This window comes from Vulpes lagopus, chromosome X, assembly GCF_018345385.1.
Source record: "Vulpes lagopus strain Blue_001 chromosome X, ASM1834538v1, whole genome shotgun sequence".
Classification (NCBI taxonomy): Eukaryota; Metazoa; Chordata; class Mammalia; order Carnivora; family Canidae; genus Vulpes; species Vulpes lagopus.
The window spans coordinates 119,869,507-119,895,051 of NC_054848.1; the positions used below are offsets into that span (position 1 = coordinate 119,869,507).

General features: G+C 37.1%; 1 non-coding gene and 1 pseudogene across 1 annotated transcript; one reads left to right on the forward strand and one right to left on the reverse strand.

Annotated features, from left to right (window-relative positions):
* Positions 1–18,470: 18,470 nt before the first annotated feature.
* LOC121483719 lies at positions 18,471–18,602 on the reverse strand. The gene has a single exon (XR_005985828.1). It is a non-coding gene; the product is annotated as a U11 spliceosomal RNA (small nuclear RNA).
* Positions 18,603–24,643: 6,041 nt separating this feature from the next.
* On the forward strand, positions 24,644–24,850 carry LOC121483746 (annotated as a pseudogene).
* The last annotated feature ends 695 nt before the right edge of the window (positions 24,851–25,545 follow it).

A 25,545-nucleotide genomic window follows, 5' to 3' on the forward strand; every position in this document is an offset into this window, starting at 1 on the left:
AGGGGCACCTGGGTGGCTCAGTGGTTGAGCATCTGCCTTTGGCTCAGGTTGTGATCCTGAGGACCTAGGATCAAGTCCCACATCAGGCTCCCCGCAGGGAGCCTGCTTTTCCCTCTGCCTGTGTCTCTGCCTCTCCCTGCATGTCTCTCATGAATAAATAAAATCTTTTTTAAAAAAGGAGCTAAAAAGCCAAACTTGTAGAAACAGAGTAGAATAGTAGTTGCCACAGTCTAGGGTATGTGGGATTGGAGAGGTATTATTAAAGGGTAAAAACTTGCAACTAGAAGATGAATAAGTTCTGGAGATCTAACGCACAACATACTGATTATAGTCAACAATACTGTATTGTAAACATTAAAGATGCTAAGAGATTAAAATTTTAAATGTTCTCACAGCAAAAAAGAAATGATAACTGATGTAATAGAGGTGTGAAAAGATACTCTGGTAATCATATTGCAATATAGAAATTCATCAAACCAACATGTTACCTTAAATTTATGCAATGTTAAAGATCAATTACATTTCAGTTTAAAAATAAATTAATATTTAAAACTAAAAATATATGAAATAACTATTTTCATAAGAGTAATACCCACTTGCTACACTGAGAAGAGTTTTATTTAAGGCATTGGATGTGATAGTCACTCTGTAATAAATGTAGAGAAGTATTTATAAATGTATTTAATAAATATGAAAAATAAAATAAAATAAAATAAATACGATCATAAGAGGGCTATATCCAAAAAACAAAACAAACAAAAAGAAGTGAATGAGAGAGGGTGGAGGCAACTTTGAAGATTATTATAGCCTATGGTGTGATTTGGCCAAATTTGCCTTTTAAAAAACAAATATCCAAATTTTAAAAATCAGACAATATACAAATTTAATAATGCAAAGCAGTAGTCTTCTACATAACCCCAGTCCTGCTCCCCAGAAGGAACTTTTTGAACATTCCTATCTGAATTTTATCTTCTCACCAAAAGACTTGTACCACATCTCTAAATCATTTGCTTTTACTCTTGTTTGTGCCTTATCATTTTTTCTCTGTGTGCTACTTCATTATTAATGTATAGAAATGCTAGCAATTTCTGGGAATTTTGTATCTTGCGACTTTACTGAATTCATTACTCCTTATAGTGTTTTAGTGGATTCTTTACAGTTTTCTATGTATAGTATTATGTCACCTGCAAGTAGTGAAAGTTTTACTTTTTCCTTACCAATTTAGATGTCTTTTATTTCTTTTTCTTATCTGATTGCTAGGACTTCCAGTACTATGTTGAATAAAAGTGGTGAGAATGGACATCCTTGTCTTGTCCCGGATCTTAGAGGAAAAGCTCTCAGTTTTTCACTGTTGAGTATGGTATCAGCTGTAGGTTTTTCACATATGGCTTTTATTATGTTAAGGTATGTTTCCTTTAAATGCACTTTGTTGAGAGTTTTTATCATGAACAGATGTTGATTTTTATCAAATGTTTTTCGGTATCATATAAATCATGAGATGATTATAAAATTTTCATCCCTCAGTTTGTTGATGCAGTGTATCCTGTGGAATGATTTGTGGGTATTAAACCATCGTTGCATCCCCAGAATAAATCCCACTTGATTGTGGGGAATGATCCTTTTAATTTATCGTTGAATGTGGTTTACTAATATTTTGTTGAGGATTTTTGCATTTATATTCACCAGGCATGTTGGCCTGTAGTTTTCTTTTTTTCTTTTTTTTTTTTTTTTGTATTGTCTTTGGTTTTGGTATCATGGTAATGCTGGCCTTTCCAAATATATTTAGAAGCTTTCTTTCCCCTTCTATTTTTTGGAATATTTTGAGGAGAATAGATATTAGTTGTTCTTTAAATGTTTGGTGAAATTCACCTGTGAATCCATCTAGTCCTGCACTTTTGATCTTTGGGAGTTGTTTTTTTAAATTATCAATTCAACTCCATTACTAGTCATTGGTCTATTCAGATTTTCCGTTTCTTCCTGGTTCAGTTTTGAAAGATTGTATGACTCTAGGAATGTATCCATTTCTTCTAGGCTGCCCAATTTCTTGGCATATAATTTTTGTAGTATTCTTTTATAATCCTCTGTATTTCTGTGGTGTTGGTTGTCACTTGTCTTGTTTCTAGTTTTTAAAATTTGGGTCCTTTCTCTTTTTTTCCTTGATGAGTCTGGCTAAAGATTTGTCAATTTTGTTTATCTTTAAAAAAAAAAAAAACAGCTCTTGGTTTCATTGATTTTTTTAGTCTCTATTTCATTTATTTCTGCTCTGATCTTTATTATTTCCTTTCCTTCATTCATCTTGGGCTTTTTTGCTCTCCTTTTTCTAGTTCCTTTCAGTATAGGTTAGATTTCTTTGAGATTTGTCTTGTTTCTTGAGGTAGGCTGTATCATTATAAATCTCCCTCTGAGCATTGCTTTCACTGCATCCCAGAAGTTTTGGACTTTGTGATTTTATTTAATTATCTCCATGTGTTTTTTTAATTTCCTCTTTGATTTCTTTGTTGACCCATTGCCTGTTTAGTACCATGTTGTTTAGCCTCCACATGTTTGTGGTTTTTCCAGTTTTTTCTTTCAGTTGATTTCTATTTGTGGTTGGAAAAAATGCATGATATTATTTCAATCTTGTTAAATTGATTGTGACTTGTTTTGTGGCCTAACATGTGGTCTATCCTGGAGAATATTCCATGTGCACTTGAAAGAATGTGTATTCTGTTATTTTTGGGTGGAATATTCTGCATATATCTGTTAAATCCATCTAGTCTAATGTGTTATTCAAACACAGTTTCTTTATTGATTTCCTGCCTGGATGATATATCCATTGATAGTAATACATTACTACTAATATATTACTGTCAATTTCTTCATTTATATCTGTTAATATTTGCTTTATGTATTTAGGTGCTCCAATATTGGGTGCATATTTACAAGTTATATCCTCTCATTGGATTGAACCCCCCCTTTCATTATGCATTGCACTTCCTTGTCTCTTGTTATAGTCTTTGTTTAAAAGTCTATTTTGTCTGATAGAAGTATTGCTACCATGGCTTTCTTTTCATTTACATTTGCAAGAATTATCTTTTTTCATCTTTTCATTTTTAGTCTGTAGGTGCCTGTTCTGAAGTGAGTCTCTTGTAAGCAGTGTATAGATGGTCTTGTTCTTTTATTCATTCTGTCACCCTAAGACTTTTCATTGGAGCATTTAGACCATTTATATGTAAAGTAATTATTGATAGGTATATATTTATTGCCATTTTGTTAACTGTGTTCTGACTGCTTTTGTAGTTATTCTCTCTTCCTTTCTTCTCTTGTTCCTTTTCCTTATGATTGATGACTTTCTGTAGTGGTATGTTTGGCTTTCTTTCTCTTTGTTCTTTGTGTATCTACCATAGGTTTCTGATTGGCAGTTACCACGAGGTTGACATATAGCATCTTAAGTATATAGCAGTCTATATTAAGTTGGTCACTTAAGTTGGAACACATACTATTTTTAAGTAGTATGAAATGAGCTTTTGTTTTTACCTCAAAATAAATGCTTAACACATTTCCAAAACCAAAACTAAAGGTGAACACTTAGAAAGAAGGGTGGAAGATTATTTTTTCCTTCCCTGGGGAAGCCAGTAAGGGAGACTTTCTGACATGTGTGGTTCTTCCCATAGGACTAGTCTAAACAGAACTCTAGGGAGACCCAACATCACCTCTATTGTCAGTTGTCCCCACCAGGATTCTGGCTGGCAGGAAGATCTCAACCCCCATCCCACACCCAGAACAATATAAACTTGTGATTTGAAAATCTGGGGAAAATCATTTAACATGTGACCAAACATTCACAGAAAATCCTAAGGAAATTTACTGAAGGTATGATCTCTTGGCAGCTGCACAGAGGTCTCTGCCTGGTCAGTAAGCAACAAGAGTGCCAGGCACATTCATACCAGTCACTAGGGTGTGCCTTAGCCATACCCCTGAGCTCAGGCAGGGATGTCTTAGAGTTGAACTTCAGCAGGTATTTCAGATTTACCCAAGCAATGTCAAACACAAGATATACTCATTATGCAGCAGATAGCTGTTGTTAATGCCTGATGAAATCCCAGCCTTAAGAGAAACTTCTACACCATCCATAGTAATACTAGCTGAAGGGTCAGGGATAGTTTTGCCCAAACCTTTGACATTGTACTTGCCCTTGGGTAACTTGCTGATATGCGAAGCATGCTTTAATTCATACATGTTTCCTAGGGCAACTAAATTAGAACACATTCTAAAATAACATCCTTTTCTCCCCCTCCATGTTTTATGTATATGTTGTCATATTTTACAACTTTTTATTCATAATTTTTTAATCTAATTATGGCTTTTTTTTCCATTTAAGAAGTCCCTTTGGGGTGCCTGGGTGGTTCAGTTGGTTAAGCATCTGCCTTTGGCTCAGGTCATGATCCCAGAGTCCTGGAATTGAGCCCCGCATCAATCCCAGTGCAGGGAGCCTGCTTCTCCCTCTCCCTCTGCCATTCCCCCTGTTTGTGCTCTCTGGTTCCCTCTCTCCGCCAAATAAATAAATAAATAAATTTTTTAAAAGAAGTCTCTTTAATATTTTTTGTAAGGCTGGTTTTAGTGGGGATGAGCTTTTTTAATTCTTGTTTGTCTGGGAAAGTCTCTTCTTCTATTATGAATGATAATTTTGCTGGGTAGAGTATTCTTGGTTGTAGGTTTTTTCCTTTCAGGGCTTTGAATATATCATGCCACTCTTCTGGCCTGCTATTTTTCTGCTGAAAAATAAGCTGATTGCTGATGGGTGCTTAGTACAGGCGATGCCCTGACAAGGGCAACTGGAGCTGGGGTGTTGTGGATCACTCCACACTGGTGGCACCCTAGCGGGGAAGCTGGAGGCTAATACAGGTTTCTCAGGGTATTCCATACAAGAGGTACCCTAGAGGGGTAGCTGGAACTAAGGTGGGCAAGGGCTAAGGGTTCCTGAGGCACTCTGCACAGGGGGCACCCTGGTGAGGCAGCTTCAGCTGAAGCATTTGTGAGTCGGGAGGTCCTGGAGCATTTTGTGCCAAGGGTGCCCTAGCAAGCCATTGGGAGCCAAAGTGGTACAGGTCTGGAGTGTTCCGGGGTGCTTTGAACCTGTGTAAACTTGGCACAATGGCTAAAGCTATAGTGAACACTGACCAGCAGTATCCTATTGTGTATGTGCACTGGGGTCACCTGGATGGCATGACTGGGGCTGGTGTTGGCTAGGAGCCTGGGGCTTACTGAGGTGGTTGTCCAGCTAGGGTACCAGGATCCTGCTTCTGTCCATGGTTGATGGGAAATGTGAACTATGGCACTCACCAGCCCCTCCAACCTGGAGAAAGTTCCAGCAGCTCCCCTGCCATTTAGCAAGGTTCTTGAACTAGTTCCTCTATATTCTAGTTGCTCTTTTAAACCACAGATTTTTTTTTTCTGTGCCCCAGGGTGTCTGGGGCTAGTGTAAGCTCGAGGCCTGGGGCATGATGAGGCAGCAGGCCAACTATGGCATCAAGACCCTGCTCCCATCTGTGCTATCAAGGTGAAGAAGGAACATAAACCATGGTGCTCACCAGCCCTTCAGACCAGAGAGTTCTGGCAGCAACCCCCATTTGTTGTTGCCTGTTGTTCACAAACATGCCCACTAATGAGTCTTTAACTATTGAATAATTAGGTAATTGGTGCTTAAAATGCTTTATGTTATGTGGAAGTCTTTGGTACATTGTTATATAGATGTCTCAGAGTGTTCAGTAATATTTAGGGAAATGGGTTAGGGTTTTTGAATGGGCTATTAATGAAGTGTTTTTTTCTATTTAAATAATGGAAAAATTCTTCTACTATCTGAATATTTGCTTTCCAACATGTTTTCAGGAATGAATTAGATTTGGATAATGAGGAATTCCTATACTTACACTTCCATTTCTTGTTCTTGAACTATCATAAAATTCCCTGATTCCCATGTAAAATGAATATATAATACTCTTACTCTTCCCTTCATTTATTCTTTCTTCTATCTAGCCATTACTACTGTATTTATATTTTTATATTGTCAAGGTTGATGACACTTACATTCTGTTCTATAAGTCTATCAGTGCTTTGTCTATAGTTGGTTTTAAAAGCTGAAAATCAATATACAATATTTGTATTTTTATGACTATTAAATATTGCTTACTGTGCAACTCAGTAATGTGTTATATTCTTTTCCTAGTACAACTTTTTTCACTTTCCTGAGGCTCTATTTGCATATCTTGTTCCCTTTACTGCCTTTATCTCCTTCTTAGAATGATCCATATTCTTAAGGATCCTAATAAGTCTCTGAAATCTTTATTCCCAGATGCTCCCCTCTGAATGTCCTCCTACATCTATGGGGACTAATTTCTCTGTAGAATTATTGCTCAGTTGATATCCCAGGAGTTCCTTTCATTGATTCACTCAGTTGGATTGACTTGTTACACCTCAGTTTTACACACATACACAAGGAACAGACTATGAAAAGGTGCATGTACATTCAATTGTCTCAATTTAATTTAATTTAACTTTTTAAATGTCTTTATTCTACTCTCACATTTGATTGATAATTTTCAAGTCTTAGATTTTAAGTAAAAACTAATTTTCCCTCAGATTTGGAAGTTTATGTGGAGGCCGAGAAAATTAAGGCCATTCCACCTTAAGTTCAGCGTTAGCACAAGTACAGCCATCTCAGGCCCCTGTGAAATAGAGCTGAACTTTACCTTACTTCAGTTAAGCCCCATATTAGAATGAGAACAGAGCTTAATGCCCTTGAAAGCCCCATATCAGAATGTAAACAGAAATTGAGAAATTCCTCCACCCCTTCTGGAGGTCCCCTAGACCAGCCCAGAAATCTAAGCTGGAACCCACTTTGGGGTCCAAGTCCCTGCTCCACTGTGTCGGGTATACTTGGACCCAAGCTCGAGCTTGCAAATAAACCCTCGTGTACTTGTATCGGTGTCAGCTCCTTGGTGGTTTCTCATATTCGCAATCTTGGGCACAACATTTGTTCTTTTGAATGTAACCTATTTTCACTCCTTTTTGGATGTATTTAGGTCTACATTTTATGACTGGTGTTTGGGAATCTCATGTTAATCTGCTTTCAAGTTCTTAAAAATTTCCTCTTTACTATAGTGGGTGCCTGCTAGGCTCTTTCAAGCTTAAGGTTGATATTATTCTTCAGTTTGAGGAAATTTACTTGTGTTATTATTTTGGTAATTTCCTCCCATTGGTGTTTCTTTCTAGAATTCCTATTAATCATGTGGATGCAGAAATGCTACCTTGCTCTGAAGTCATCATTAATAATTATAGATCTTACATCCCATAGTTGAAAGGGGAAAGAAACAGTTCATACTCTGAGATAAACTAACAAAAAAACAGAGTCACCCTTTCTAATTTTAGTCCCCCCAAAATAGATGAATCTTTAAGACTTTCCTGTCAGCTACTGACTAACAAAATCAATTCTCTCCCTTTTATGATGCCAATGCCTACAGATATGCTATGATCCTTTTAAAAATTTGTAATCATGTTAGAAAACTGTTGTTTTCCACTATAAACTAAATGTAAGCTCAGTAACCACCTTGTAAATCTGTTTTTTGTTTTTACTCCTCCCCTTCCTTAAACACTTCACTACTCCTTTTAGACTCTTGACTATCTTGCAAACCTTTTAACCTCCTTTGCTTTCCTAAAACCATTCGCCCCTGAGGCTTCCTTTGTTGCTCAAATCTTTTGTTGTTGTTTTTGCTTAGATCTTAAATTTAATCCTACAAAAAGGAATAACAATGATTAAAGTATAATCCTAATATTGTGTGATTTAGGGTATACTAATTATTTAAATTTACAATCTGGTTTTCAGTAAATTTTCAATCTTCACTAGATATGAAGAATTCTCAAATAAGACTTCTTTGAAAGACTCATGGCTTAAATGGATTTAAAGGGGGAAAAGTTCCAAGGTCACAAATTTTACAGTTAGTTTATGGTGAGGAAACTAATTTTCTCACATGATAGTTCCAATGCTTTAAAAGTTCCCCAAGTAACACATCAGAACTCTAGGCCTTCAGCAGAAAGGTAGTGGACCATTCTACCTGCATGTCATATAGAATTGGGGAAATGCTTCGTTTGTGTATTTATAAAGATATTCAAACAACATGAAACAGCAGCAGATGTTACATGTTAAAAGGGGGATTATTGAAGAGAAGAAAGCCTTAATACTTTGGAGGCAACATACCAACAAAGCAGGACTAACTGACAACTACTGGTTGCTTGCAGAGAAAATAGTTTGCTAGAATCTGCTGAAAAAGTCACCAAACTGACATGTCTTGAGACTGGGAGTATATTTTACATGCAATTGCTTTAAAGGTACTCCCATTACTGTATTCCAGGGAAGATGCTGAAAATGGTAAGCAATTGCATTGCCTCATTGCCACATTTGTAGATCTGAGGTTGAAGGACAAACCTTTTTCAAGTGATTGTGTGAAGCAGTAGTGCTGGCAAAAATATTGGAAGAAATGTATGCAGCAATCTTTAGACTGTTTTTAAAAATAATTAGAAAGCATCTTCTTTAAGCACCTCACAGACATTAAGAATTATTGTAAAACCCTAGTAATAAAAAAGTAGTGCAGCAGTGGTTCAGGAACTAGAAATCAGTCCAATGAAACAAAATTGTCCAGAAACATCTATGTATACATGGGATCTTAGTATATGAGAGCTGGTATCAAAAATTAATGTAGGGAAGATAGATCATCTAGTAAACATTATTGATAAAATTAGCTTACTGCATACAGAAATAGGACTTTGTTGACTTTTTATGCTATGTATAAAAATAAACTTCAAATAGATTAAAGAAATAAAGATAAAAAGTAAGACTATTGGGCAGTCCAGGTGGCTCAGCGGTTTAGCGCCACCTTTGGCCCAGGGTGTGATCCTGGAGACCCGGGATCAAGTTCCGCATCGTAGGGCTCCCTGCATGGGACCTGCTTCTCCCTCTGCTTGTGTCTCTGCCTCTCTCTCTCTCTGTGTCTCTCATGAATAAATAAATAAAATCTAAAAAAAAAAGTAAAACTATTTATTATCTTGAGATAATAAAAGCAAACTAAGAATATCTCTAAGACTTCACCATAGGGGGATTCTTAAACCTCCAAAAGCACAGATAGCAAGGTAAAAAAAAAAAAAAAAAAAAAGCAATGGATTTGGCTATGCTAAAATTAAAGATTTATTTTCAACAGTGAACACCATAGACAAAGTTAATTAAAGGGTGAGAAAGATACTTGTCATGTCTATAAACAAAGGAATAATATCTAGGATGGACAAGAAATCTCTTCCAAGGAGTAAATGAAAGATATGAATTCCACTAGGAAAATGAGCAAAGAGTATGATAGGCAACCCTGTACCTGGGATTATACACCAAGATCCAAAAGAGACATGTAAAAAAGTGTTTTCTGAAGTGGTGTTTTGTAGAGTAAAGACAGAAGTATCCTTGATGTCCATCATTAGGTTGGTAGAGTAGTAAGTAATAATTACAAGTAAGGAATTACATTTATGTGCAGCCAGAGGATAGACTTCAAAACATAATGCATGAACAAAAGGAAGAAAAGGGCAAGGAATGAATGGATATTTAAAATACAATGATAGTTTTTCAATTAAATACAATGCTATGGTTTTTTTCAATGATATACATCTAAACACTCATATGGAAATTGGATTAGAAGGACATACACTAAATACACAAGAGTGGGCTAGGAAGAGAAATTAGAAAGGGGATGGGAAATGAAATGGAAAACAAAGGAAGAAAATAAAACAAAGGGCACCCCACACCATTTGATGACATTGGTGTGCTTTGAACTACAGAGTATGATCAATTTGGTTCTGTGCATCCAAAGATCTAAAGGAAGAAAACAAGGCCACACAAAGACTGAAAATTAAGTGTAGTCAATCTATCCTTGAAAATCCTTAAACCACAATTCATTCATTTATTCAACAAATATTTATTGAGCACTTGATTTGTGCTAGGCACTGCTCTGGATGCTTGAGATGCAACAATGAACAAAACAAAGTTTTCTGCTCATGGAGCTTCACTTCCAACAGAAAACAGACAATAAATGATAAATATAATGATTGAGTGACTTAGCATGTTAGAAGATAGTAAGTGCTATTTAAGAAAAGAAAAAAACAAAATAAAAAGGATCAGGAGTGTTGAGGTGGAGCTGCAACTTTGAGCCAGATGGTCAGGGTAAGCCTCATTGAGCATCTGACATTGGAACAGGAATTTAAAGGAGGTGAGGGAGTTTGCATTGAAGATCCAAGTGGAGTGACCAGCCAGTGACAAGGCCTTGAGGCAGGGGCATGCATGGTATGTTAGAGGATCGGGGAGGAGGCCAACAAGACTGGAACTGAGTGAACCAAGGAAAGGGGAGGAGGAGGAGAAGGCAGAGAGGCGATGGAAGCCAGATTGTGTAGGGCTTTATAGGACTATTGTAAGAATTTTGGCTTTTACTTTGAGGGACAAAACAACAAAACTATTGCAGATTTTTGAGTGAAGAAGTGACAAAATAATGATAACAAACTCATATGTAGACTTTACAGATACCAATATATTCAATCCTCACAGCATTCCTCTGGCAAATAGGTGCTATTACCATCCACATTATTCAAACAAGGAAAGTGAGGCAGGCAAGGCTAGGCAAGTTGCCCAAGGCTACACAGCTAGTATGTGGAAGAGCCAGGCTGCAAAGCCAGGTAAGCTGGTCCCAAAGTCCACCCACTTAGCCACTGTGGAGAGCTCCTTCTAATGGGACTTTGGTTTTAAAAGGCTCACTTCAGCTGCTACCATCAAGTAGAGTGTACAGGCATACCATGTGCCAGTATGTCCATCACCACCAGCTTCCCCTCAGCACAGGAAGAGACCAGTGTGTCCAGTTGAGCACCATGTGATGCCTTTAGCATGCATTCAGGAGCAATAATCATACTGGTTGCAAAATGTCTATCTTATCTACTGGAATCATGCTCAGGCACTGCTTTGCCCAAGATTAGAAGCTCTCAGGAGTAAGGCCAACTGAGATTACATCTGGATTATGTCTCTGCCTCACATGCACCCTAGGCTACAAATTCATCAACAGGCAGCATCAATCACCCTCCTTCCTCCCCTATCCCATGTCTTTTGCCAGCAAGTATATTTGAATGGAAGTTTAATTCCTAAAAGACAATGACTTTTCTATCCAAATATTGGTGACTTGCTTGTTCCTCCCTCCATTTCACCCTTTGTCAGAGAAGATATTTGCTCATGATACTTGCCTGCTCTTCCCACCTTTACTTCCTTTTTAGAACTTGCACTCCCCCTGGTTCTCTGGCACCAGCTTACTACTCCTTCTATTTCCACTAGACCTTGGCCAGATGCATACCACAAACTGGGAAATTTTCCAGGTGTCTCCTACATCCTTTACTTCCTGAATTTGGCCCCTGTTATTTGTACCCATTCTTTTGTGTGTCATTCGCTTGGAATCTCCTCCCTAAAATACAGCTGCTCTCTGGAAGACTTTTTTTTTTTTTTTTTTGCCAAAGCAGAAAACTGTGTTTCTTAGCTAATTGCATTGGTTTTCACATTTTCTAAATGAATATAAACTGCTCTATGTGGTAGTTTCATTGAAAAATATAGGCAGAGAATTATAAGGGAGTAGAAATCAAGAGCTTCAGCTCTAGCACATCTGAGATACTTTAAGCCTCTGTAAATTGGGGATAATAATTTTCAACCTCCCAGTTGACACAGTTGTAAAAATCTAATACAACATGAAAATGACCATTGCAAAGAATGTTCATGGTTAAAATAAAATTAATTTTCATAGCAAACACTGTGGGAACCTGAGCTTTCTCTTTTGATGATTAATTCCATCTATGTGAGGATTGAATCAGCAGGTGCTCAGTAAATGCTTGGGTATTCAAGTGAATCAATGAAGTGGTGTTAAATGCTATGTGGTGCTTATGTTTCAAATAATTTTAGACCACAGTTAGCTAAGTGCAAGGTGGGTGCTTGGTGGTGAGGATAATGGAAATGATGATAATCAACTTGTTCTATTGCACTAAGCCCAAGACAATACTACAAGAAAATATGTTGATCTACAGACTGGGAAAACCTTAGGACAGAGATGGCTTGCTCCTGTTAGCATTTTCCCCAGCAAGCACAGTGTTTGGCACATAATAGTGGTTCATGATTGTTTTTAATAACACAATGAATGAAGAACCAGATAAAATAGGATATTATGCCTGGCAATATGATTAGGAACAAAGTGCTTTGGAAATAGCACTGAACACAGAGTCAGAGCACCTAGGCTTTCATCCTGATCTATAAATTCCATTTGTGGCTTTATGCAAGTCCCTACCCTCCCCTTATCCTTACACATATGTGGAAAACAATGGGGTAATGGTGGAGAGGGTGATGGACTAGGTGATTTCTAAGGGCTCCTATTGACTTGATGTCCTATGACAAGAGAGACCACAACTTACTAAACAGTGAATTGATCAAGTACAGCGAGTTAGGATATGGCTGTAGGGCAAGCCATCATGGAATTCAAGGTTCACCCTGTATCAGAGAATGTGAAAGTTAGACAGTGCCTCAGACCCTGTAGCCTCAGTGGGAAAGGCAGCAGTCCTTCTCATTGTGATAGCTTTGTCTTTGCCATGCAGAGCAACGGTACTAACTGAGGCTAAAAGCCAATATAACTCAACAAATATATCACTCTGATGCAGATCCTTGATAGAGAGGAGGAAAACACCAAAAACCTGGGAAACTGGAAGTAAAATCAAGGTTAAATCCTTCCTTAGGGGCAGCCCGGATGGCTCAGCGGTTTAGCGCCTGCCTTCAGCCCAGGGCTTGATCCTGAAGTCTTGGGATTGAGTCCCACGTCTCCCTGCATGGATCCTGCTTCTCCCTCTGCCTGTGTCTCTGCCTCTCTCTCCCTCTGCCTGTGTCTCTGCCTCTCTCTCTCTCTCTCTCTCTCTCTCTCTCTCTCTCTCGAATAAATAAATAAAATCTTTTAAAAAATCCTTCCTTAGAACATAGGACCCCAAAAAGTTGGAACTGGAAGAGAAGGCTCTTAGCAGTCATCTAATTCAACTTCTTAATTTGAAAGGATAACAAAACAGGCCAAGATTGGGGGAGTGCACTTGAATAAAGTCACACACACGGTACATGGCAGAATCAGAACCAGACCCAGGCCTGTTGATTTCAAATGCCACAGCTGTGTCTTCAAATAGGAAGCCCCCAGAACTCCTCTCCTTCTCTTTCTCTCAATCTCTCTCTCTCTTTATATTCATAAAAGGATAAGTCCATGAATAATTTACATTTGGGATAGAGAGTATGACCTGGGCATACCTCACAAAGGAAGGGAGAAGTGATGAAAAATTTGAACATTTTCTCCAGAAACTTCGAAAACTTGCTTGCATTCTCAAGTGGTGATTAGACTCCAGGTTAAGAACCCACATAGTATAAGAGATTATAGAATCCTCAAAAGTTGAAGCAGGAAGGGACTCTATCAATGAAACCCTCTGACAACTCAGCTGTTTGACCATTTTCTTTATTAGAACATTTTCCTGATATTCTGATCACATCAAGATTGTATTGCTTTTGGCCAAAAGCCATTATAATACTCAGAGCAGAGTGGTTATGATGTCAGCTTTAAAATAAATTGGGAGGATTAAAATAGACCAAATGAAAATGAGCTTCTAAGGGTAAGAAGGGGTCATATTTTAAGATTGTGCTCATAAAAGAAGTCACCCAATTTATGCATCTCTAGTCATTTTATCTGCAACATTTAAACCAGTTTTCACTTGGATTCCTGGTATTATTATTACAAAATAAAATACACTATAGCTTATGCCTGCATTCATCCTATATAGTAGTTCATTTTTTTATAGTAGTTCATTTGATTTTTTTCTGATGTTGCTTTTATAGTTAAATTAAAAGGCACTGCTAAAAACTTCTTGAATGAGTCTAGATTCATAGGGACAGAGAAAGGAGTAAATATGGAAGGTCTTTTCTTTCTTTATAAAAAATATTTATTTATTTATTTATTTATTTATTTATTTATTTATTTAGGTAGGGACAGGAAGATGGAGAGGAAGGGAATTCTCAAGCAGACTCCCTGCTGAGTGTGGAGCCCAATGCAGAGCTTGATCACAGGACCCAGAGATCCTGACCTAAGGTGAAACCAAGAGTTGCATGTTTAACTGACTGAGCCACCCAGATGCCCACGAAGGTCTTTTCACAGAGGTAGAATTGCTGGGGTGAGACTATCCATCTGTAAAACTGGGTAGTGGATTCATGGAAGTTTGCCTGAGATTGAGAACATAAGATAAAGTGAGTATTCATACAAATTTGTAAGTTTATGTTCCAAGTGACCAGTCTGTGGGACCCTATTTTTAAAATATGTATATTTTTTAATCAATTGTTTTTAATAGCTTTATTGAAGTTTAATTGACATGTAATTAAATGCACATATTTAAATATTTAAAGTTTTGACATATGTACATACATACTATGGAACCATCACAATGAAGAGAGTGAACATATCCATTATCCTCAAAAGTTTTCCTCATTCCCCTGTACCCTTCCTTTCTGTACCTCCCCATAATCTAATCCCTGGACAAACATTGACCTACTTTCTGTCACTATGATGAGTTTGTATTTTATATAAATAATTACAGCATGTACTCTTTTTGTCTAGCTTTTTTCACTTGGCATAATTATCTTGAGTTTCACCCATGCTGTAGCATGTATCAGTAGTTCACTCTTATTGCTGAGTATTATTTCATTTTATATATGTACCACAACTTGTTTATTCATTGACTTGTTGATGGATATTTGGATTGTCCATTTCCAGTTTTTTATTACAAATAAAGTTACTATTAACATTTGTTACTAGTCTTGAATCAACAGATATTTTAGTTACTTGGGTAAATACCTAGGAGTAGTATGCCTAGTAATATGGTAGATGTATGTTTGTTTAACTTTTAAGAAACTGATGAAATATTTTCCAAAGTGGTTGTACAATTTTATATTCCCAAAAACAATATATGAGTGTCCCACTTGTTTCATATCCTCACCAACAATTGTAATTGGTCTTTGAATGTTAGCCATTCTAGTGAGTGGGTGTTTACACCTCATTGTGGTTTTAATTTGCATTTGATTAATGACTAATGATATTTAGGATTTTTTTGTATGCTTGTCATCAACATATCTTCTTTGGTGAACCATTCATATCCTTTGCTCATTTATTGGGTTGTTTGTCTTATTGAATTATAAGAGTACTTTACATGTTCTGTATACAAGTCCATTCTTAGACATATGATTTGCAAATATTTTCTCCAATTCTGTGGCTTGCTTTTTCTTTCCCTTAACAGAGCCTTTCAATGAGTAAAAGCTTTTAATTTTGATAAAGTTTAATTCATCCAAATTTTCTTTTATGGATCATGCTTTTTTTGTAATCTATCAAATTATTTTTTTGCTTAACTAACCCAAGCTCTCAATAATTTTATCCTATATTTTTTCTAGAAGTCTTATAGTTTTAAGTTCTACATGTAGGCCTATGATTCATTTTGACTTAATTTTTTATATGGTACAAGGTATGGGACAAAGTTTTTTTTTTTTTTTTTGCATATGGTTATCCAATTACCCCCAACACTATTTTTATTGAAAAGACCATACTTTCTCCACTGAATTGCATTTTGTACCTTTGTCAAAAATCAATTGGGCATAAATATGTGGTTCTATTTCTGTACTATCTGTTCTGCTCCACTTGTCTTTATGCCAATATCATACTGCTTTGATTACTATGGTTTTATATTGTATTTTATATTGTATAAATACTATCTCTTGAAATCAGTTAAAGTAAGTCCTTCCTTTGGTGTTTCCAAAATTGGTTTGGCTATTTTAGGTCATTTGCACTTCCATGGGAACTTTAGAATTAGCTTGTCAATTTCCACACAAATGCCTGCTAGGATTATGATTGAGATTGCATTATATTTATAGGTCAACTGGGGAGATAAATAACATTTAATAATATTGAGTCTCTTGTCCTGTGAACACATCTCTCCATTTTTAAGGTATTCTTTAATTTCTCTCAATGATGTTTCTTAATTTTCACTGCACAGGTCCTGAGTATTTCATATTTTAATAACATTGTAACTGGCACATTTTTTTCAATTTCTAATTGTTCATTGCTAGTATATAGAAATTCAGTTGGTTTTTGTATATTGATCTGGCATCTTGCCAAACTCACTAATTTCTTCTAATATTCTTTGTAGAAGTCATGGAATTTGCTACATAGATGAACATGTCATCTGCAAAATGCAGTTTTGATATCCTTCCTTTCTAATGTGACCTGTTGCTTCTTGGGGTTTTTTTTTTGTCTTGTTTTGTTTTGTTTATTGCACTGGCTAGACTCTTCAGTACAACCTCAATTAGATGGTGAGAGCTGACATCCTTGTCTTGTTCTCGATCTTAAAGGAAAGCATTCAGTCTTTCACCTTTATGTGTGATGCTAGCTATAGGTTTTGCATGAATGCCTTTTATCAAGTTGTAACCAGCTGTTTTTAATTTTAAAAGCAATACAGTGGAATACTCCTGCCAGTGTGGTGGATTAGTATTCTGAAATACTTTCTTGCTCCACAAACCAAAATCTGGATAAATTACAGTGAATTTCCATATAAATGTATAACTAACCTTGCAAGAAAATAAAGCCAATCACCAGGAGTTAAAACCAGAGCAGCAAGGGAAGATAGAAGGCAGAAAGAAGCCTGGAGTCATTTTCCAATTCCAGAAACATTAAATCCTTCGGTTTTAACAGCTGACAGCCTCTCTGGCTGATCCACCTCAGCCTCCCTCAGAAGCTCTCTTCTTCTACCTGCTTTTAAACATTAGTGTTTATCAAGGCTCTCCTAGGCACTCTTCTTTTCTCCCTCCCTGGTTGACCTCATATATTACAATCTCAAGTATCACCTCTATGCTGATGACATAAAAATCTTTATCTACCATATTCTTTCCTGAACTATCGTTCCTATCCAACTTCCTGAAGAATATGATCTTGACTCTGATGTACTACATATCCTTTAAATTCGTATCAAAACTGTTTTCACTTTTCCTGCATTCTGTCTGTTCCTGTTTCCACCTTAGTTATTGACACCATAATTTTTAAGTGATCCATGACTCTTATTTCTCTCACCCTTTCGCATCTGATTATTTTTAGTTCGACCTTCCAAGTATCTCTTGAGCCGAGCTTTCTTTAGTCTATCTTCCATAGTGCCTCATGAGTCATAACAGACAAACTGATGCCACTTTCCATTGCACACATAATAAAGTTTAATCCCCTAAAGCCTTTATATAGTGTGGTAAGTTACATGGCCCTCAATACTTCACAAACCTCATCTCTCCATTCCATACTCTACTCTCTGGTCATCTTGAATGCCATGCCACTTGCTAAACTCTTTATATTCTATCCTGATTTTGTGCTTTTACACATATTACTCTCCCTACTCACCTCTCTCTTATTTCACCTGGATAATCAAATTCTATGCATTTTTCAGGAACCAGATCAAATATTCCCTTTAAGAAACAAACCTGGCACTGTTTCCGTAGTTAGATTCTGTTCCTAGATACCTCCAGCGGTTATCTTACATATTGCAATAGATTCTTTTCTTGCCTATAGGCTTTGTTACAGCACAGTCCCTAGCAGAAGAGTAATAAAAAACTAAACACTTTAATTAGTTAATCAATTAATTGATTAATGGAAGTTGGCTACTTGACTTTTTCTGTTTTTTTTTTTAATTTAAATTTTAGGTAGTTAGCATACAGTGCGCAATATTGATTTCTGGAGTAGAATTCAGTGATTCATCCCTTACATACAACACATAGTGTTCATCATAATGGGTGCCCTCCTTAATACTCATCACCCATCTTTCCCATTCCCCACCAACCTCCTTCTATCAACCCTCAGTTTGTTCTCGATCTTTAGGAGTCTCTTATGACTTGTTTCCCTCTCTCCTTTTTTTTCTTTTTTCTTAAGATTATATTTATTTATTCATGAGAGACACACACACACACAGAGAGAGGCAGAGATACAGGCAGAGGGAGAAGCAGGCTCCATGCAGGGAGCCTGATGTAGGACTCGATCCCGGGACTCCAGAATCACGCCCTGGGCCGAAGGCAGGTGCTAAACCACTGAGCCACCCAGGGATCCCCTTTCCTTTTTTTCTTTTTCCCCCTCCCCATATTTTCATCTGTTTTCCATCCGTGTCATTGGAAATGCCAAGGTTTCATCTTTTTGATGGCTGAGTAATATTCCATTATATAAACCACTTCTTCTTTATCCATTCATCAGTTGATGGATACTTGGGCTTTCTCCATAGTTTGGCTAATGTTAGTAATGCTGCTATAAACATTGGGGTGCATGTATCTCTAAATCTGTATTTTATTTGGGGGAGGCACTGAGACCAACAATCACCAGCTGCCCAGGTACAAAAATCATGCTTCTAAAATCTCTTGATGTCAATTCTGCAAGAAGAGATATGGAACTGTCCTACACATGCCGCTCACAAGAGAAGTCCTTTATACTTCCTGACTGTTTCAAAGATAGAAGTACCATGTTGCAAATATCGTTTCCCATTCTGTAGGCTGCTTTTTAGTTTTGTTGATTGTTTCCTTCACCGTGAAGAAGTTGTTTTTTTTTTTTTTTAATGCAGTCCCAATAGTTTATTTTTGCTTTTGGTTCCCTTGCCTTAGGAGATATATCTAGCAAGAAGTTGCTGTGGCAAATATCAAAGAGCTTACTGCCTGAGTTCTCCTCTAGGATTTTAATAGTTTCTTATCTCACATTTATGTTTTTCATCCGTTTTGAATTTATTTTTGTGTCTGATGTAAGAAAGTGGTCCAGTTCCATTCTTTTGCATGTGGCTGTCCAGTTTTCACAACATCATTTGTTGAAGAGACTGTCTTTTTTCCATTGGATGTTCTTCCCTGACCATATAGTTGTGGATTCATTTCTGGGTTTTCTGTTCTATTCCACTGATGTATGTGTCTATTTTTGTGCCGGTACCATACTGTTTTGTTCACTACAGCTTTGTAATATACCATGAAGTCTAGAATTTTAATGCCTCCAGCTTTGCTTTGCTTTTTCAAGGTTGCTTTGGCTATTCAGGGTCTTTTGTGGGTCCATACAAATTTTAGGATGGTTTGTTCTAGCTCTGTGAAAAATACTGGTGGTATTTTGATAGGGATTGCATTAAATGTGTAGGTTGCTTTGGGTAATAGAGACATTCTAATGATATTTGTTCTTCCAATCCATGAGCATGGAATCTTTTTCCATTTCTTTGTGTCATCTTCAATTTCTTTCATCAATGTTTTATAATTTTCAGAAAACAGGTCCTTTACCTCTACAGTTAAGTTTATTCCTAGGTATCATGGCTTTTGGTGTGATTGTAAATGGGATTGATTCCTTGATTTCTCTCTCTGTTGCTTCATTATTGGTATATGGAAATGCAACAGATTTCTTTATGTTGATTTTGTGTCCTGCAATTTTACTGATAAAGGGTTAGCATCCAAAATATATAAAAACTTATCAAAGTTAACATTCAAAAAACACATAACCCAGTTAAAAAAAATGGGTTGAGGACATAAATAGACATTTTTCCAAAGAAGACATACAAATGGCCAACAGACATATGAAAAGATGCTCAACATCACTCATCATCAGGGAAACACAAATCAAAACTACAATGAGATATCACCTCACAACTGTCAAAATGGCTAAAATTAACAACACAAGAAAAAACAGATGTTGGCAAGGATGTGGTGGTGAAAGGGGAACCCTCTTACACTGTTGGTGGGAATGCAACCTGCTGCAGCCACTCTGGGAAATAGTATGGAAGTTCTTCAAAAAATTAAAAATAGAACTACCATATGATCCAGTAATTGCTCTATTAGATATTTATCCAAAGCACCCAAAAGTGCTAATTCAAGGAGACACATGCATGCACCCCAATGTTTATAGCAGCATTATCAGCAGTAGCTAAATTATACAAACAGCCAAATGTCCTTCAACTGATGAATGGATAAGGATGTGTTATATATAATGAAATAATAATGGAATATTACTCAGCCATAAAAAAGAATGAAATCTTGCCATCTGCAATGACATAGATGGAGCTAGAGAATACTATGCTAAGCAAAATAAGTCAGTCAGAGGAAAACAAATATAATATGATTTCACTCATATGTGAAACTTAAGAAACAAAAAAAATGATCAAGGGGGGGATAAAGAGAGAGACAAACCAAGAAACACACTCTTAACTATAGAGACACACTGATGGTTACCAGAGGGGAGGTAAGTAGGGGGATGGGTTACATAGGTGATGGAGATTACAGAATGCACTTGTGATGAGCACCAGATGATGCATGTAAGTGTCGAATCACTAAATTGTACACCTGAAATAAATATTACACTGTATGTTAACTAACTGGAATAAGTTATTCCAGTTAAATAAAAACTAACTAACTAAATAAATAAATAAATTTTTAAAAAAAAGAAGTCCTGTGGTGAGGCAAGAATAAGATAGTATTCATTCAACAATACTTTGCTAAGCACTAGTGCTTCTTTAGGGCCTGGAAAAGTAGAGATGAATGAGATACAGACTTTGCCCTCAAAAAGATGTGTAGTCCTGTAGGAAATAAGATGAAAAATGGGGCCCTGGCAAGGACAAATCTAGACTCAGTAAGAGAAGAACATAGTGCTTAACAAGTACTAATAATTCTTAAATGGAGCAAAGGAGAATAGAACACTGTTGGACTGAGGTTTTTTTCAACCTTCAATCCACTCTTCTTCTAAAAATATTTATTGATGACACATATTTGGAAAGAAGGATGCCTGCTAAAAGCAATCACTACCAGGAAGCCAAAAGCCATTTGGAATAGAATGTATTAACTACTCAGATTCATTACCAAAGAGTCAAGGGTTGAAGTAGGGAAGTCTGGAGACAAAGAGAAGAGGAAGAAAGACAAGAAAGAGAATGAAAGAGATATTCAGTAAGAAGTCAGCAGAATCTGTTATTTTGTATCATTTGGTCCCCAAAACATACTTTACAGGAAGTAAAATAACTGACTGCCAGAACATGTCTTGTAGTGAATTCCCTTGTGGGCTAAGGCAGACTCCTTCATGAGCAATTCCCCTTTACCATGTTTTTCCCTAACTAGTTTGCCTGACTGTTACTGCCATCTCCCAATTCTTGGTCTGATTTTTGTACTTTCCTGGTAGTTGTTATGGCCAGATCCAACTTAGAGAACAACTAGGAGGCTAGATTCACTTTGATTCTCTGGGGAGAGCATAGTTGGAAAGAAGTCGTTTTTTCACTTTAGTCTAAATGCTTGCTCCAATTTAAATAGTGCTTAATCTGCACTTCCTCAAAACTCTTGCAATGGCCCCAACTCTGATCCTCTGTCTGGTTCTATTTACATTCAAATTATATTTTGAAACAAAACTTACTTTTCACGAAAATTTATATTTCTTTCTAGCTCTATTTATTCAACCTCTTAACTTTGTTAATTCAATTTTAGTAAACTCGAAGTTGTATTTTTTCTTTCTTGTGAAGAATTAATTCACTGAAAACCAAGACTCATTTTTACATTGGTAGGATGGCTGAATTTCTGCCTAATGTAAAGTTTAAAAGCATTGTATTTGAAAAAAAACACTGAATTTGCTTCTTTTTTCTATAAAGCATGACTAAAATCATAGTAGATATATGTAAAACATAAATAAACTGAAAGTCACATTGACAATTTCACAATATCTGAAGCATGAGAGTAACTCTCTGTACTCAAGGGTGGGATCGCCAGCAAGTTTTCTAACTACAATTCAGACTGCTGGCATTTGGAGGCCTGATTTAAAAGGGAAGATAGAAATAGCAGAGGCCAGAGAGTTTCCATCTTGAGTCAACATCCAATTTATTGTTGTTGTTGGTTACTTGTAAGCTCTAACTTTCTGGTTTCTGAATCTTACCTACCAACCAGCTTGAACTTGTAGCATCTGTTTGCTTCTGCTTATCATTCTTAATTCCTCAAAACTTGATTTGTGGCTTAGCTAGAACTGGGTTTCTGCCATAGTTTTTTGCATAGCTAGGTTCCCAATAACTAGGACCTTCCAGGTACCCCTGTTGTATGCTGACCATATTTTGGTATGACATTCCTTCTAGGTCCAGGCAGGAAGTAAAATAACTGACTGCCAGAACATGTCTTGTAGTGAATTCCCTTGTGGGCTAAGGCAGACTCCTTCATGAACAATTCCCCTTTACCATGTTTTTCCCTAACTAGTTTGCCTGACTGTTACTGCCATCTCCATTTCTGTGGCTGTCCAAATATCTTTCTTCTCCAATAGAATTAAACTTTAAGTCCCATCTAAATTATTTACTCCTTGTCTTTTATTATTTCCTGAATCTTCTGAGAGAGAGATTCACTTCATATGGCTGAGGTGACCTACAGACTCTGCATCAGTGTAATAATTAAAAGCCTGGATTTGAATCCCAGCTCTACCTTTCATTTGCTGAGGTAAATTAGGACAAGTTAGTTAATCTACCAAATCTCCAGTTTCTCATATGTAAAACAAGGATAATAATTATATATACTGTGTGTGTGTGTGTGTGTGTGTGTTTGTATACAGCCCCTGGAAAATAATGAACGCTTAATAATTATTAGGTATCATCAATAATATTAGCCCATCATTATTTCTAGTCTTCATATACCATATGGAATGAGTTGACCAAGTTCTTCTACACCAGGCTAGGAGTCAGACTATGAGGAATGAGCCTGCACAAATTACAATACCATAGAATTAGAGGAGCTTAACTGACACTAGTTATGTTAAGTTAGGAGTAGGGGATGGCATAGGTAGAGTTTCCGTGAAAGGGCCATAGAGGTTGGTAACTCTGAAACCAAATAAGTAGAAGTAAAGCCTCCCAGAGGTTGAAAAATGGTCTTCCAAGGAACCAGATTATTATGAAGATTTTTTTCTCAGCAGAGAGCCCCATAGCCTTAGTGTATCATAGAGTAGATGGTTAGGATGAAAGCCTCCAAGGAAACACATATCCACTATGAGGTCAAATACTTGAGAAATTATCTATATTGACTTTGAGTGTCCCTAAGGCTCCAACCAGTTCCATAAATGGCAGGTTTATAGGACAGATATCATTTTATGGCACAAGTACTCTTGGTGGCTATGGGTAAGATTGTTTAGAGGCCTTCACCTCTGGATCTGCCACACTAACAAAATTTGGAGTTTTCTTTCCAAAGATATTCTGAATCCTGCATTCTCTTGGTTCTTAGGAGTCTTGGACATTGTAATTCTTTAGAACAGAGTTCAACTCTATATGCATTATCTCCTCTTCCAAATGAATCACTTTCATACTAAGGCTACATAAAGAACATACTATTTATCTGAAGGCTCAAGCTTCTTTATATGTTATTCATGCCACTCAATGGCCACAGGGTCAAATGTTTGTGAAGTGAGATGAATGACAGAATAGAATAACCAAAACATTTCTACTACCAAATTCAGCAGATCATTGTGGCAGCTACAGAGGTGTACCATTCAAGTCTCCCTTCAAGTAAGAACTTGCAGTTCACCTGAAAAGAGTGCAGTTATCTGACAGCCTCCAGCTATTAGCATATTCATGATCCATCTCACTTTTTGAAAGGAGACCACACAGTTCCTAGGTAGTCCCTAGCCAATGACTAACAAGGCCTTGGCCATTTCTGCCCAACAAAGAATTCCTGTAATGGGAAATCTTTGCTCCAGAGCTCTCTGTTAGATTGGCTGAAACTATGTCAGATGTGCACTGAAATCTAAGGGGCCTCCAGCCCAGTCATGCTTCATACCTCTTTTATTTTTCACAGATGTTGAGCCTCTTGCACTCCTATATCTCCAATCCAGCATCTGCTCCCTAGAAGACTCAATCATCTACTTGTAATATAAGAAATTTCATGGGGAACTGATGTATTTATTCAGTCTGCTCCTTCTCCCACCCCCTTACACAATCTCAAACATCATTAGCCAGGGTATTGCACTAAGAAAAATAATGAAAAACTGAAAAAAATTCTTCCATATTGATTACTATACTCAGCCAATTTACTGTAAGAAATGGGCAAGTGCTTCCTCTCATCCCTGAATTATTCAAACATTTTTGATAAGCCAGATGGTTCACAAAGTAAAACCTCCAGGGAGTCTATAATCAGGTCTGGGTGCACAAAGGCAATAAATGGAACACAGCATTCTTCCTGAGACAAGACTCTTTGCATACAGCACTATGCTGTTTTTGCTGTGTAATTTCCCAGCCTTTCCAGCAAAATCCCAAGAGACTTAATGAACCAGCTTATCACTGTCAGGACAATATCTTCGTCTTTTCTATTACATTAGGTGAACATGACTAGCCAGCTACAAGCTCTACTGCAATATCTCTAGAACAACCAGTTAGATGTGAAATCAGGAACATAAAAATGTGAAAATGTTCAATTGACTCATAAAAGTGGGATCTCTGGATCAAATCATCTTGTCTGATAGATTGCTAAGGACTTCCCAAGTGGTATCCTCAATTACAAATGAAACCCTCCAGCTTTGCGCAGTGGCATTATCGTAGCCAATGAGGTTTATCCGAAGCGCGATTATAGCTAATTGAAAACAAATGAAACCCTCCTACACATATGAAGAGCCCAGAAATTATGTCCTCCCTGTTTTTTTTTCTTCATATTGCCTACCCTCCACAATCTTATTCAAAAAAGGCTACCAGTTCAGAAAAAAGAGGAATTTCTAAGTCTAAATGACCCTGAATGCTCAAGACATCTACAGTCAACATAAAGTGACCATGACAAGATAAGGTATTGAAACATTAACCTGTGCATTTTCTTTTTCTGTGCTTCATTAAAATTTCCCCAAGACCCTCTCCCTCCCAGTCAAGATGCTAGACATGAGTCACCTATGGCTTTAGGGAAAGTTGTCAGAGTGTAACCAGAGAAAAAAAGGTGTCTAAATCTTGGCTGTTGAGTTTTTCAAAAGCCAGAGGTTCAGGTGTAAGACAGAGAAGCTTTGGAAGCATTTGTAACCTACTTTTTCTCTCCTGCCCCAGATTCCACAGACTGGGGAGAAAAGAAGAGACAGAGTACAGGGAAAGGGGTAGAGTCAGAGGGCGGAAGTAGAAGTAGAGGAGAGTCAGAGACTTTACTGAAGAAAACTCCATCAGTGGCCAACACCAGAAAGCCATATGCCAAGGAACCCATTGCTCAACTGATCAATTGTCAAGCAGAGTAATACCTGGATATAACTATTCAGCAGTCCTGGACCCTCATAAACTCCTGAACAACTGAGCAAGGTGGCATGAGAAAACCGTCTTGAGAAAAACCCATGGAATCAAGAGTGTTGAAATACCCATTGCTATAAGGTTCCCTCTTAATCTGAAGTCATTGTTGTGGAGGCAAGTACCATCAGTTGATCCATTGGAATTATATCAGAGTTAGGA